Source organism: Callithrix jacchus, chromosome 11 (assembly GCF_049354715.1).
Source record: "Callithrix jacchus isolate 240 chromosome 11, calJac240_pri, whole genome shotgun sequence".
NCBI classification, from domain to species: domain Eukaryota; kingdom Metazoa; phylum Chordata; class Mammalia; order Primates; family Cebidae; genus Callithrix; species Callithrix jacchus.
The window spans coordinates 74,149,652-74,164,157 of NC_133512.1; the positions used below are offsets into that span (position 1 = coordinate 74,149,652).

The 14,506-nt window shown below is 37.9% G+C and overlaps 1 protein-coding gene across 7 annotated transcripts in view; it reads right to left on the reverse strand.

The window, feature by feature from the left end:
• Positions 1 to 14,506, reverse strand: part of RELN (reelin) — a 559,409-nt gene that overhangs the window by 402,834 nt on the left and 142,069 nt on the right. The gene's annotated exons all lie outside the window — the stretch shown is intronic.

The window sequence follows — 14,506 nt, forward strand, 5'->3', positions numbered from 1 at the left end:
CTTCCTATCATGGCATCACAGTATTTTCTAAATACTTTTATTTCATGTTAAGATTTTCTATGCTGTTTGGTTTCTTAGCAAGTTATGTAATTTTACAGTTTTTATTGCTAGAGGGAAATTACTCATTTAAACCATTATTGTTAAAGGAGTGACCTGCTAGAATCACTGCTATAGTATTTGCTGTGCTTTGATTTTGTTGATTGGTCTTTGCCTATCAGGAAAAACCACCAGGCCCAACCTGCAGTTGAGCATAGGTTTATTGGAACTGTCTGCAGCAAGGAAGACCAACTGCCATGGGAAAATGGGAGACATCTCAGTAAAAGGATGTCAGGAGAAGCTTGTTAAAATATTTAGGCTTACGTAAGGTTATTTCAGAGGGCAAGGTGATCAGGTTTGCCTGGGAAACTCCCCAGTCCTATTCAGGAAGTTTCAAGAAAAGGTTCTTTGCCTCTGCATTTGGGGCTATCACAAAGTAGAGGTAATCTTTTCAGTGAGTATCTTAGTTTATTGTTGTTGTTGCTGTTGTTGTTTTAATCTCAGAGGATGAGGAATGGGGTGAGGCTAAATCTGTGATTGGCAGAAAAGCAACAGCAGTCCTATTTGCATGGAGGGGGATGTTGGTCATCTTTGTGGTTTGCATCATGTTCTTAGTCTTGTCTGTGTTCATGTATGTTACAAATTGGTCTTGTTTTTGCCTCATAATATCACAGTTGTAAAGTGGTCTTGTTTTATATTGATGTTCTAAGAATTGCTTATGTTCAAAATGAGAACATAATGGCCTAGCTGTGAACAGGTCAGCTCCAAGCGGAGCTATCAGAGGATGCTTCTCTTTTTTAAATAAGGTAAATGATCTTAGGTGTATCTAGATATGAAATAGTAATAAATAACTCAACAATAAAAAAACCAACCTAGTTAACAAATGGCCAAAAGACCTAAACAGGTACCTCACCAAAAATGATACACAGATGACAAATAATCATATGAAAAGATGTTTGGCATCATATTCATTAGTGAACTGCAAACTGAAACAATAATGAGATACCACTACACACATTAGAATGGCCCAAATCTGGAATACTGAAAACAAATGCTGGTGAGGATGCAGAGCAACAGAAACTCTCATTCATTGCTGGTGGGAATGCAAAATGGTACAGCTCCTTAGGAAGACAGTTTGGCAGTATTTTTACAAAACTAGACATATTTTTACCATATGATCTAGCAGTTGTACTTCTTGGTACTTATCCAAGTAAATTGAAAACATATGTCTGACAAAAACCTGTACATGGATGTTTATAGCAGCTTTATTCATAATTGCCAAAACTTGGGAGCAACCAAGACGTCTTTCAGTTGGTGACTGGATAATGTGATACATCTAGACAATGGAATGTTAATTCAGCACTACACAGAAATATCCATGAAGCCAGGCAAAGACATAAAGGAAACTTAATATGTGTATTACTAAGTGAAAGAAGCCAATCTGAAAAGGCTACATAGTGCATCATTCCAACGGTGTGACATTCTGGAAAAGGCAAAACTATGGAACAGTGGTTTCCAGGGGTTAAAGAGGGAGGTGGGATGAACAGTAAGTGCACAGAGGATTCTTAAGGGAACAAAACTACTCTGTATGATACTGTAATGGTAGATATGTGTCATTATAAAATTGTCCAAACTCATAGAATGTATATACCATGAGTAAACCCTATTGTAAACTATGGACTTTCAGTAATAATAATGTGTCAATGTAGGTTCATTGATTGTACCAAATGTACCACATTCTGAGGCAGGATGTTGACAGCAGGGGAGGTTTTCTTGTGTGTAGAGATAGTGGGCATATGGCAACTCTGTTCTTTTTATCCAGTTTTGCTGTGAACCTAAAGCCTCTCTAAAAAATAAGTTTATTATTCAAAAAATTACTAAAAGCATTGCCAGAAATAGAAAGTTAAATTGTAAATTTCTCTCATTTACTGCCTTTATGACAGTGGACAAATGACTTAATCTCTTTGAGATCCAGTTTCCTTGTCTATAATGGAAATACCATGTCTTCTATACCTTAAAGTTGCTGTGAGTAGTAAATGGCCCATTATATATGACAGCACCTAGTACCCTATCTGAAAGCAGTGGGCTCTCACAACTCTTGATTTTCTTCCCAACTACCAGAGTGATCTTTCTAAAATATAAATTTGTTCACACTATTAATATTTCCCTTCAAAAAACTCTCAATGACACAATTTTTTTTAAGATGGAGTCTCACTCTGTCACCCACGCTGGAGTGCAATGCTGCAATCTTGGTTCACTGCAACCTGCAAACTCTGTCTCCTGGGTTCAAGTGATTCTTCTGCCTCAGCCTCCCAAGTAGGCTGAGATTACAGGTTCCTGACACCACAGCCAGCTGATATTTTTGTATTTTTAGTAGAGAAAGGGTTTCACCATGTTGGCCAGGCTGGTTAGGCCACTCCTAACCTCAAGTGATCCACCCACCTCAGCCTCCCAAAGTGCTAGGATTACAGGCGTGAGTCACCGCACCCAGCCAACCCCATATTGTTTATAGCTGCACTGTCTAATCTGGTAGCTGCTAGCCACAGTGGTTATTTAAATTTAAATTTTAATTAATTAAAATTTGACACAATTAAAAATTCAGTTCTTCAATTGCACTAGCCACATTCCATATGCTCAACAGCACATGTGGTTCATGGCTACCACATTGGACAGCACAGAACAGAACATGTCCATCATCACAGAAAGCTCTATTGATGGCACTGGCCTATAGGATAAAATTAAGGATAAAATTTGCCTCTCACTGCCTTCTCCAACCTCAGCTTCAGCACTTCCTGCCCCCATGTCTTGTCCATCTTCTTGCACTATGCACACCGAAAATACCAAATTAACCCTCCTCTATCTTCTTACAAGCTGTACCCACTCTATAAAATGCTCTTTCTCTTCAGCTGGTCTCAACCACCTGACAGGTCCTACATGAAGATTTGGCTCACTTTCTGCTTTTTCAAGCCTCTCTTGTCCACCTCCAAGCAAACTCAGGTAGCGGCTTCTATAGGATTCCACTGAATTATTTATTTAACTCCAACATAGCACTTAGCGCAAGGCATTTGGAATGTTCTGTTTCTTAACTTTCTTTACTTCTAAAGCTCCTTAAAAGAACAAATCAGGTCTACTAATCCACATCCCTCTAGCATCTAATACCTTACACATAGTCAAACATTTATTTTGATTATATTGTGGCCTTTTGTCTCTTGCTTTTCTTTGAAAGAACTCTTCAATCCCTGAACTTTAAAAATATTCTGTTTTCTTTCTACTATTTTATTTTCATATTGACATCTTCAATGTTTCTGAATGTTATTTTGTTGTGTGGTACAAAGTAAGGATTTGACTTTATTTTCCTAAATGGTTCTAGATTCCCATCATTCTTCCCCTGGCATATCATAATTACTCTTCACACATTTCTCTGTCCCCTGTCTCACTCCCTTGTTCTACCAAAATGATTTCTCTGAAAGGCATATATGATTATGTCAATCCCTGTGAAACCTCCTTAAATGGCTCCCATCAGATTCCAGAAAAATACAAACGTCTTAGCATCAGTTAGAAGATTTGGGACAATCTGACCCCCACCCGCTCTCCCTGTACACACTTACCATCCTTTGTGAACCAGCAATGCCATCACTCTCAAGCACTAATGGCTGAGCCACCCTCACTCACACCTCTAGGCACATGCTGTGCTTTCAACACAGCAGGCCCCAGACTTTTGCTCTCTTCCCACCCATCCTTGTTCTCTACTAGGCTAATTTCTATGTGCTCTTCTAGGCAAGGCTCAACGTAGCCTCTGTTTAACACCAGACATTGAGAGAAGTCACTTACTATGCTAGGCCTAATGATACAAAGACAATCTGACATGGGCCAGTCCTCAAAGACCTCCCTCACTACCCCTCCCTTCTTCACGGCCCCTCCCTCCCTCACTGCTCTTGCCCCATGTTTGGATAAGTGTCCTCCCTCTGTGATATCACAGCAGTTCATACATCCCTTTATCACAGCTATTGATCATCTCCCCAAGTAGTCCATGAGGGACACCACTTTTAATCTTTATATCCCAAGCACCTGCCACAGTGCTTGACATATCATAGATCCTCAATAAATGTCTTCTGAATATATAGAAAGGGCAACAATTGCAAAAAAGAAAAGAAGAAATACTTTCTGAATAAATACAACTTATAATACAAAGTATTCAGGAGCAAGACTAAAAAAAGGCAACAGAAATTGTAACACATATTTTGTATTAACTAAATGCAACAGAATATTCTACAGTATAAAATTGTTCAGAGTAAGTCATAACTGGTCTAAAATATAGAAAAACAAATCTATGTTTTGACATATCCAAATGATGTCCTTTTTCTCATGTAAGATTCTACATTTTTAAGCTGAATCCTGAGACAAAAATCACCAAGCCAGAGAAATCACAAGGTTAGGGAGAAAAAAAGAGTCCCAGGAAAATTACAGAGTGCCCAAGGAGACTCAACAGTGTGACTCAGGAACTGCCACTCCCCTCTGGTCAGGCATAAAGCAGGGATCCAGTGTATGGAAAACGACAAGTCTGCAGGAGTCTGCCTGGCCAAAAAAGGAAAACCAAGTCCTCGCTACAGTCCTGTGGGAAGGGGAACAAATCAAACAGAATAAGGTTTCAGTGTGGTAAAGCCTTAGTAACAGGACTCATGGTAAACGCCTCCCGGTTCCTCAAAACCCCTCTTCAAAAATGAGTCAACGTCTACACCACATGTTACTTGACATAATTTTATAAGTTGCTACCCTTATAAAATGTATATAATTTTTTATAACGCCCTACTTTTGGTGAATATGCCATAGAATGATATTCTTGCAATCTAACATTCTAGCATAGTAGTTCTCCAAGTTGGCTGCATAGTGGCACCATAAGGACAGATTTAATAAATACTGTTACCCAGAGATTCTGAGTTAACTGTTTTGAAGTATGGTGTGAATACTGAGATTTTTAAAAGCTCACCAAGCAATTCTGATGTCTAGCCAAGAATTTGCATTAAAAATGTGCCTTAGTAAAACGTGTAGAATTCAGGGCTTAGAGTGATACTATTCACATCATTATGGTATCAATGCACAGTTTGAAGACAGACAATAATATCTTACATAATGTCTCTGGTAGCAACACAAAATAACTTATCCTATTACTCACTAATCCTAAAACCATCCCAAACATGTATTCTCCAGACTTTTCTATGCAACTTCAAACACTATGATGACACAGTGGTGTTTGCTATTTTAACATAGAACACTGGCATATTATGTTGCTAACACTGTAATTGGCATTTTCTTTGAGAACATGTAAACACTGGCCAGAGCTGCAGCTATTAGAAATCTACTTATCTAAAATCAACCAGCAGAAAGAAAATTATTTACAGAATTCCTATTTTGCATCAAACATTGTGTTAGGCTCTATGGAGATATATAAAAGAAACAGAGAACGTAGTCCTTGCCCTGATATGACATGAGTTGAGTAGAGAAAACTGGAATAAAATAACGTCTTAAATAAAGCAGCTAGAAAAGGAGTAAGTGCTACTTGGGTGGTATTGATAAAAAATACAAAATAAGAGTGAAAAGTTATTAATAAGGACAATTATAAAAATGACAACTAGTGCTTATTAGGCACTTACTATGACCTGGCACTACTCTAAATGCTTCATAAATATTAACTTATTTAAGGCCTTTACTAACCTTATGAGGTAGAAGTGTTAGGTTCTCCATTTTGCTAATTAAGACATTGAGAAAATGGAGTGATATGGTTTGGTACTGTATCCCCACCTGAATTTCATGTTGAATTATAATCCCCAGTGTTGGGGGACAAACCTGGTGGGAGGTGACTGTATCATGGAGGTGGATTTCCCCCTTGCTGTTCTAGTGATAGTGAGTGAGTTCTCAAGACTTGGTTGTTTGAAAGTGTTTAACACTTCTCTCTCTCTCTCTCCTGCTGGCCATGTGAATACATACTTGCTTCCTCTTCACCATCTACCATAACTATAAGTTTCCCAAAGCCTTCCCAGAAGGAGAAGCCTGTATAGCCTGTAGAACCATGAGCCAATTAAACCTATTTTCTTTTTTTTTTTTTAATTTTTTATTGCATTTTAGGTTTTGGGGTACATGTGCAGAGCATGCAAGACAGTTGCATAGGTACACACATGGCAGTGCGTTTTGCTTCCTTTCTTCCCTTCACCCATATTTGGCATTTCTCCTCAGTCTATCCCTCCCCAGCTCCCCCCTGCCGCTGGCCCTCCCCTTTTCCCCCAATAGGTCCCAGTGTTTAGTACTCCCCTCCCTGTGTCCATGTGTTCTCATTTTTCATCACCCGCCTATGAGTGAGAATATGCGGTATTTCATTTTCTTTTCTTGTGTCAGTTTGCTGAGAATGATGTTCTCCAGATTAATCCATGTCCCTACAAATGACACAAACTCATCATTTCTGATTGCTGCATAATGTTCCATGGTGTATATGTGCCACATTTTCCCAATCCAGTCTATCATCGATGGGCATTTGGGTTGATTCCAGGTCTTTGCTATTGTAAACAGTGCTGCAATGAACATTCGTGTGCATGTGTCCTTATAGTAGAACGATTTATAGTCCTTTGGATATATACCCAGTAATGGGATTGCTGGGTCAAATGGAATTTCTATTTCTAAGACTTGAGGAATTGCCACACTGTCTTCCACAATGGTTGAACTAATTTACACTCCCACCAACAGTGTAAAAGTGTTCCTGTTTCTCCACATCCTCTCCAGCATCTGTTGTCTCCAGATTTTTTAATGATCGCCATTCTAATTGGCATGAGATGGTATCTCAATGTGGTTTTGATTTGCACCTCTCTGATGACCAGTGACAATGAGCATTTTTTCATATGATTGTTGGCCTCATATATGTCTTCTTTTGTAAAGTGTCTGTTCATATCCTTTGCCCATTTTTGAATGGGCTTGTTTGTTTTTTTTCCTGTAAATCTGTTTGAGTTCTTTGTGAATTCTGGATATCAGCCCTTTGTCAGATGGGTAAGCTGCCAAAATTTTTTCCCATTCTGTTGGTTGCTGATTCACTCTAGTGACTGTTTCTTTTGCCATGCAGAAGCTGTGGAGTTTGATTAGGTCCCATTTGTCTATTTTGGCTTTTGTTGCCAATGCTTTTGGTGTTTTGTTCATGAAGTCCTTGCCTACTCCTATGTCCTGGATGGTTTTGCCTAGATTTCCTTCTAGGGTTTTTATGGTGCCAGGTCTTATGTTGAAGTTTTTAATCCATCTGGAGTTAATTTTAGTGTAAGGTGTCAGGAAGGGATCCAGTTTCTGCTTTCTGCACATGGCTAGCCAGTTTTCCCAACACCATTTATTAAACTCCGTATCGATGGAATGTATCTCAAAGTAATAAAAGCTATTTATGACAAACCAACAGCCAATATCATACTGAATGGGCAAAAACTGGAAGCTTTCCCTTTGAAATCCGGCACTAGACAAGGATGCCCTCTTTCACTACTCCTATTCAATATAGTACTGGAAGTTCTAGCCAGAGCAATCAGGAAAGAAAAAGAAATAAAGGGCATTCAAATAGGAAAGGTGGAAGCCAAATTGTCTCTATTTGCAGATGACATGATAGTATACCTACACGACCCCATCGCCTCAGCCCAAAAACTCCTGAAACTGATAAGCAAGTTCAGCAAAGTCTCAGGATATAAAATCAATGTGCAAAAATCACAAGCATTCCTCGACACCAATAACAGACTTAAAGAAAGCCAAATCAAGAACGAACTGCCATTCACAATTGCTATAAAAAGAATAAAATACCTAGGAATACAACTCACAAGGAACATAAGGGACCTCTTCAAGGAAAACTACAAACCACTGCTCAACGAAATAAGAGAGGACACAAACAAATGGAGAAACATTCCATGTTCATGGTTAGGAATAATTAATATCGTGAAAATGGCTATACTTCCCAATGTAATTTACAGAATCAATGCTATCCCCATCAAGCTACCATTGACTTTCTTCACAGAACTGGAAAAAACCAAGATGAACTTCATATGGAACCAAAAGAGAGCTCACATAGCCAAGTCAATTCTAAACAAAAAGAACACAGCGGGGGGCATCACACTACTGGATTTCAAACTATACTACAAGGCTACAGTAATCCAAACAGCATGGTACTGGTACCAAAACAGAGATATAGACCAATGGAACAAAACAGAGGCATCGGAGGCAACACAACATATCTATAACCATACAATCTTTGATAAACCTATTTTCTTTATAAATTACCCAGTCTAATGCAGTTCTTTATAGCAGTGTGAGCATAGACCAATACATGGAGATGAAACCTGTTTATGTTCATTCAGCAAGTGTCCAAAGTAACCTGGATTCCAGTCAGTGCCCTTAGGCAGCAATGGCTCCTACTGGAGTGTGAGACTGGAACTGAGTCTTAAAAAGCTAAGATTTCTCATATTTGTTTTTATTTATACAAAGCAGCAGAGTATAATCCAGAGATGCTTTCCTCAGTTCTGCCACACACTACTGTATGGTCTCTGTCAGGGAACCCCTCTTAAGCTTCATTCTGACATCTGTAACATGCTGATCATGATCACTAAGACCCCTTTCATTTGGGGTCTTCATTATAATTTCTCAGTACAATTTAAATGGATAGAAGAAAGTTGGGAGGACACTATACAAAGACTGACATAATGAGCAAGGGTGCATAGAGAACTAGAAGAATGACAGCACTCAGAATCAGCTTCTCACATTCTATGAAACACAATTTACTGCATCCATGGTGATTTTTTAAAATGCCTTTGTAACATGAAACACATGTATCACCTAATTAATAAATGTGATTTGGAAACTATTCTTGGGATAAAATTTTGAATTTGATAATAAATTTAAATTTATGTGCTACTTTCTTTGAAGCACCCTGAATAGGATCCACATTGAATGTTTAATATTATTTGGGAAAGAGAAAACAGAATCTAGAACACAGTAATTTAACCACAATTTCTCAAGGAGATATGTACATCTAAAGTATATGTGTGTATAGTGTACTTATAATAATGATTTTATTTACATTGTTGTGGTTTTATGTAAACGCTCATGCAAAAAATGTCCATATGGAATGTCTTCCCCAGAGAAAGATACTGTACTTTTTCAAGAGAATTGAGAGAAAGTAAACACGTCAAATGTGGCTCTCCGGATGTAGCTTTGGGCAAAGAAAGTGGAGTTTATCCTTCAAACTCTGAAGTTCTACAAAATGACAACTTCTAAATTGTTAGCAAGACCTTGAAGCAACTATGTTATAAAATGTTTTTCTTTGCATATTGTGTACAAACATCTGAAAAATTGAATAATCATAACTTCATTGTAATTTCTGTGCCAACAATCAATATAACTCTAAAGCCATTATTCCTTTGATAAAACATGGATGTTTTAAATTCACTGTTATATAAATCATGTGTATCTAGATAACATATATCAAATATCTGTCTTCTTTATCAAAGCTGTGGTTGAAGTATAGGAACCAATAGCAGAGTTTCCTTTATCTATATTATACTTCAGCAAGATTTGACTCGCAGTATCTTTAATTATTTTAAAGTTGCCCCCACAATCTCTTTTAAGACAGTGACATACATTTCTGTGCCTTCCAGGATGTCATTTTCCTTGACAAGTCTTCAGTTATTTTAGGTTTGTGACTAAACCTTGTGTGAACCCCATTTCCCCCCAGGAATACTCTTCTGTGCTTTTAATGTGCACACTTTGGGTCGTCAGAACTATAACTAGAAGTTCTATGATCCCCATTCTCTACAATAAAATGTACATATGCTCATAAAAATGTAGGCTACTCACTTCCAAGAAACACATAGAAGATTTTATTAACAAAAATAGCCAACCTATCGAAAAATTACACATTCGTGTTGGGTCAATTCTATATTTCATAGATGAAAGATGTGTATTACTCAAATCTGGTTAGTTTATAATTTGCCATGTTTAGTGTTAAAGTGAGTATAACATACCATGGTCTATTTTTCATGGGTTTCAAGAACTAAGACATCTCTGGATAGGGTATTACCAAACAAAGGGCAAGTATATTAAAATCACGATTTTTTTGTGAAAAAATATAACCCTGGTTGAGCACAGTGTTTCATGCCTGTAATCCCAGCACTTCAGGAGCCTGACATCACCTGAGGTCAGGTGTTGGAGACAAGCCTGACCAACATGGAGAAACCCCATCTCTATGAACAAAAAAAAAAAAATTAGCTGAGCATGGTGGTGCATGCCTGTAATCCCAGCTACTTGGGAGGCTGAGGCAGGAGAATCGCTTGAACCTAGGAAGCAGAGATTGTGGTGAGCCAAGATGGCACCACTGTACTCCAGCCCAGGTAACAAGAGTGAAACTCTGTCTCAAAAAAAAAAAAAATATATATATATATATATAGTTTTATATAATATATACACATAATTATATGTAAATACATAAAAATATGTCATATATTTTTATTATATAGTATATAAGACCCCATATATACAAATGCCATTATTTCAAACACTTTCAGGAAACTTGGTAGGATGTTTGGTCAGGAAGTTTAGCCAAGTTATTACCTTATGTCTACATAAGAAGTGTAAGCTAAGAATGGCACAAATATTTAAGATGATTTCCATTTCCTTTTCTTTTTATCATCTGTTCCTTCTTTAAAAGGGGTATCTAAAGGCTTCCATCAGTTAATAATTTTAAAAAAACCACGGACTGTTCTGAAAATATAGTTTAGAAAGTTAGTGTTATATTGTAAATGAAAAAGAAAAAATGAATTATAGAGTTCCTTTTTATCATTATTTAATCTGTTAATTCAAATATGAATAACTGTCTACTTGCAGAATTTAGCTTCTCTATTATTTGTTTTCTTTGCTAGGTCAATGTACTCAGACATTTCAACAAAATCAAACCCAATTTCATACACTGAAAAGTAATCACAGAATTTCCTAAAAACACCCTTTTTGTAGCTTATCTGTGAAGTACCAGCCTGATGAAAGTAGGTATAACAGCTTTCAAGTAGCATAAGCCACAAGATATTGAATAGTATGTGAACACACACTCACATATATACACTGTGTATGTTTACTTTTCAAAGCACTAATTTGAAGGTATTTGATTTCAGATTTAAGTTTAAGAAGCCAAAAAGTAATAAAGCCTTTTAAAAGTCATTCTGGAATTGTCTATCTGTAGACATAAGTTAGAAATGGAAGAGAAACTATACTATTTATCCACCTCTAGTTAGTTTCATTTATAGAACTAATTTTAAGTCAACTTGATTCTTTTCTTGTTCAGTGCAGTTACAAAGATGAGAACTCTCAGTGCTGTCTCCCCATTCCGCTCCCAGAACTACCATTTACTGAAAGCTTCTCTGTGCCAGGTTTAAAGAGGCAGGAAAGGGGAAAAGTTGAGAGCATAGAAACCCTGTCTGCCTATGTTTAGATCCTTGCTCACTGCCAAGGAGTTGTGGAATCTTGGGCAGGTTACTCTATCATTCTGTTCCTCAGTTTCCTTTCCAGGAAAGTGAGGATGATAATAATAGAGTAGCTATGAAGAGTAAATGAGTGTATGGCACACAGTGTTGAACATGTTGGCTATTATTATCATTCCTATTTTAGAGATTTAAAAAACCAAGTCTCCGGAAATTTCATTTAAGAGACAGGGTCTTGCTCTGTCACCTAGGGTAGGGTGCACTGGTATGATCACAGCTCACTACAGCCTCAACTTTCCAGGCTCAAGCAATCCTCCCACTTCAGCCTCCTGAGTAGCTGGAATTACAGGCACATGTCACTATGCCCAATAAGACTCAATAGATTTCAGTGACTTGCCAAGGATGACAGAACTAGTGAGTGGCATCTGAACACAGGTTCCGCTACACTCTCTGCTGGCTTCTTTCCCACATCCTTAAATAGTAGTACCCTGGTTCTTTTACGACATCTGTCCTGATCCAATAGAAACTCTGTCCAAATCCAGTTATAGAATGCAAACCATCTGAGAGTGAACAGAGAGCCCTTCCTATAAGGCACAAGCTCAGGCTCACTGTCTCTTCCTCCAAATGCCTAAAATTTTTCATCAATTATTGTATACCCTTTGTCCTCTTGGTAGACACATCTCTGAATCAGATAAAGATATGAGTGAGAGATTTCTAAGTCAAACACTGTTCTCCTAAGGGGCAAAGACATCCAGTTATACTTGGGTCTGTGTGACCACTGAGTCTGACAGTACAATATCCTTTCCAAAGAGCTGTGCAGACTCAGCTCTGCCTGTCTGTAATGGAAGCTCTCTGATCTGCTGGCCCAAAGCTTATCTCTGCTGCCTTCTCTCTTAACATTGCATACTCTCCCTCCTCCCTTAACAGCTGCACAGTGGGGAATAATCACTTCACACTGCCTGCCCCCAGCCTCTCCTCAAACTAACGGCAACATGCTGGCTACCTGTCCAGAACTACATTCTGGCTCATCACCTGGCACCTGTTCCTGTGACCTGCTCTCTTGTGTGTTTAATTCACAACCCAGTTTCCAATTTAGGAGTCAGATTTTACACATATGCAGGCCACGTAACCCCAAAGAGGAAGAGGGTTTAGAGATACAAATCCAAGCCATGTAGGAGACTAAAAGAGCCTCAACAAGGCTTTCTCTAAAACAAAACAAAAATATACTATCACCAGTCCCTGAAAGCTACCTCCAAATATTCTCAAGTCTGTCTCTTCTCTTTTCTCCTCACTGCCAAAGAAATGCCCACTGACTTATCTGTGAAGTTTACTATAATACCAAAATTACTGTCCAGCACCCTGATTCAGACTTCTGCCTATCCTAAGGTTTAAAAAAGAGAGAAAGAGAGAAGATCCTGGACGAACTAATAACAGCTAACATTTTCTGAGTATTTAATGATTCAGGCAATGTTCTGAGTGTTTTACAAAGATTAACCCATTTATTCATGAAAAACTCTGAGAAGTGTTAAAATTATTCCTATTTTATAGAAGCTTAAAGAGGTTAAGAAAGTTGTCCATGTTACTAGTGACTTCAGTGACCACTAGTCATGTGGAATCCAGCCCTATTGCTTTTTGGTGGTGTGATCTTGAACACGTTACTTAAACTCTCTAAGTCCTAGGATCATTATTATGTTATATACAGATAATAAGATCTACTCAATAGAACTGTGGGAATGATCAAGTAAAACAATTCATGTTGTGAGCATTAAATACTAAGTTGCATGTAAAGTGATTAGGATAACGTTCATTAAATGCTGAAATTTTATTTGCAGAATTAAAGAATATATTTCAGTTCTTTCCTGTTTCTACTGCACTCAAACAAAATTTCCTTTAAAATAGGTAAATGATCTGGAGATCACCCATGCTAAGCATGAAACCCCAGCCAAAATGACAAACAAGAGGCATGGTAACCCCTGTCTAATTCCAGAAAGCCTCTGCATGTAGAAACAAGATCTGATTATTTTAACTGTACCTCCAAACTGGCTGACCTAAAAGAATTATCCCCAGCAGTGTTATGTCTAAATAACCTGTGACTGCTGCCATATAGAAACAGCTCCAGGTAGAACTGTTTTATCAAATATTTTATTCACTTTTTTGCTAAAATGAATGCTCCCATGGCCTTCACTCCTATCTTTTTTTTTTTTTTTTTTGGAGATAGTTACCCAAATACAATTGTGTTTCACTGAAACCTCAGCCTCCTAGGTTCAAGTGGTCCTCACGCCTCATTCACCCAAGTAGCTGGAATTACAGGCCTGTGCCACCAAGCCCAGCTGATTTCTGTATTTTTAGAAAACACGAGGTTTCACCATGTTAGCCAGGCTAGTCTCAAACTCCTGACCTCAAGTCATCCACCCACCTCAGACTCCCAAAGTGTTGGGATTACACGCATGAGCCACAGCACCCGGGCCACTCTCAACATTTTAAAGGCACAGTGATTCACCTTCCCTTCTCCCCTGGTTGACCACTGTAGCCCATACTGGCTGGTGTCATATCTGTGAAGTGATCTGTCACCAATTTAGTTGATGACAGTCTTTCTCAATGTATTTTTCAACATCATCCATCTACTTCTTAGACATTTTTCTTAATTTTACCCATGAAATATTTTTAAATATATAATATCATGTAGTTGCAACCCTGGTATAGCTACTGACATTTTTGGTTGCAAAGCACAGAATGTAATCTAATTGAAGAGATTTTAAGATATATTATATAACTTTTCTGGGCGGCCTTGAGAAGTAAACTTGGGTGCTTCTCAGCAAAGAGTGATGTCCATCTCACCATGGGACAGATCCAACACAAAAACAACAGCTGCCATTGTTGTTTTCCAAGATAAAAAAAAAAAAAAAAAACAGTTCTGTTGATTTCCTCCAAATCACCTCAGCTATTCCTCCAAATAAGAATCTTCACTTGATAGAATATTAATCTCACCACACGGG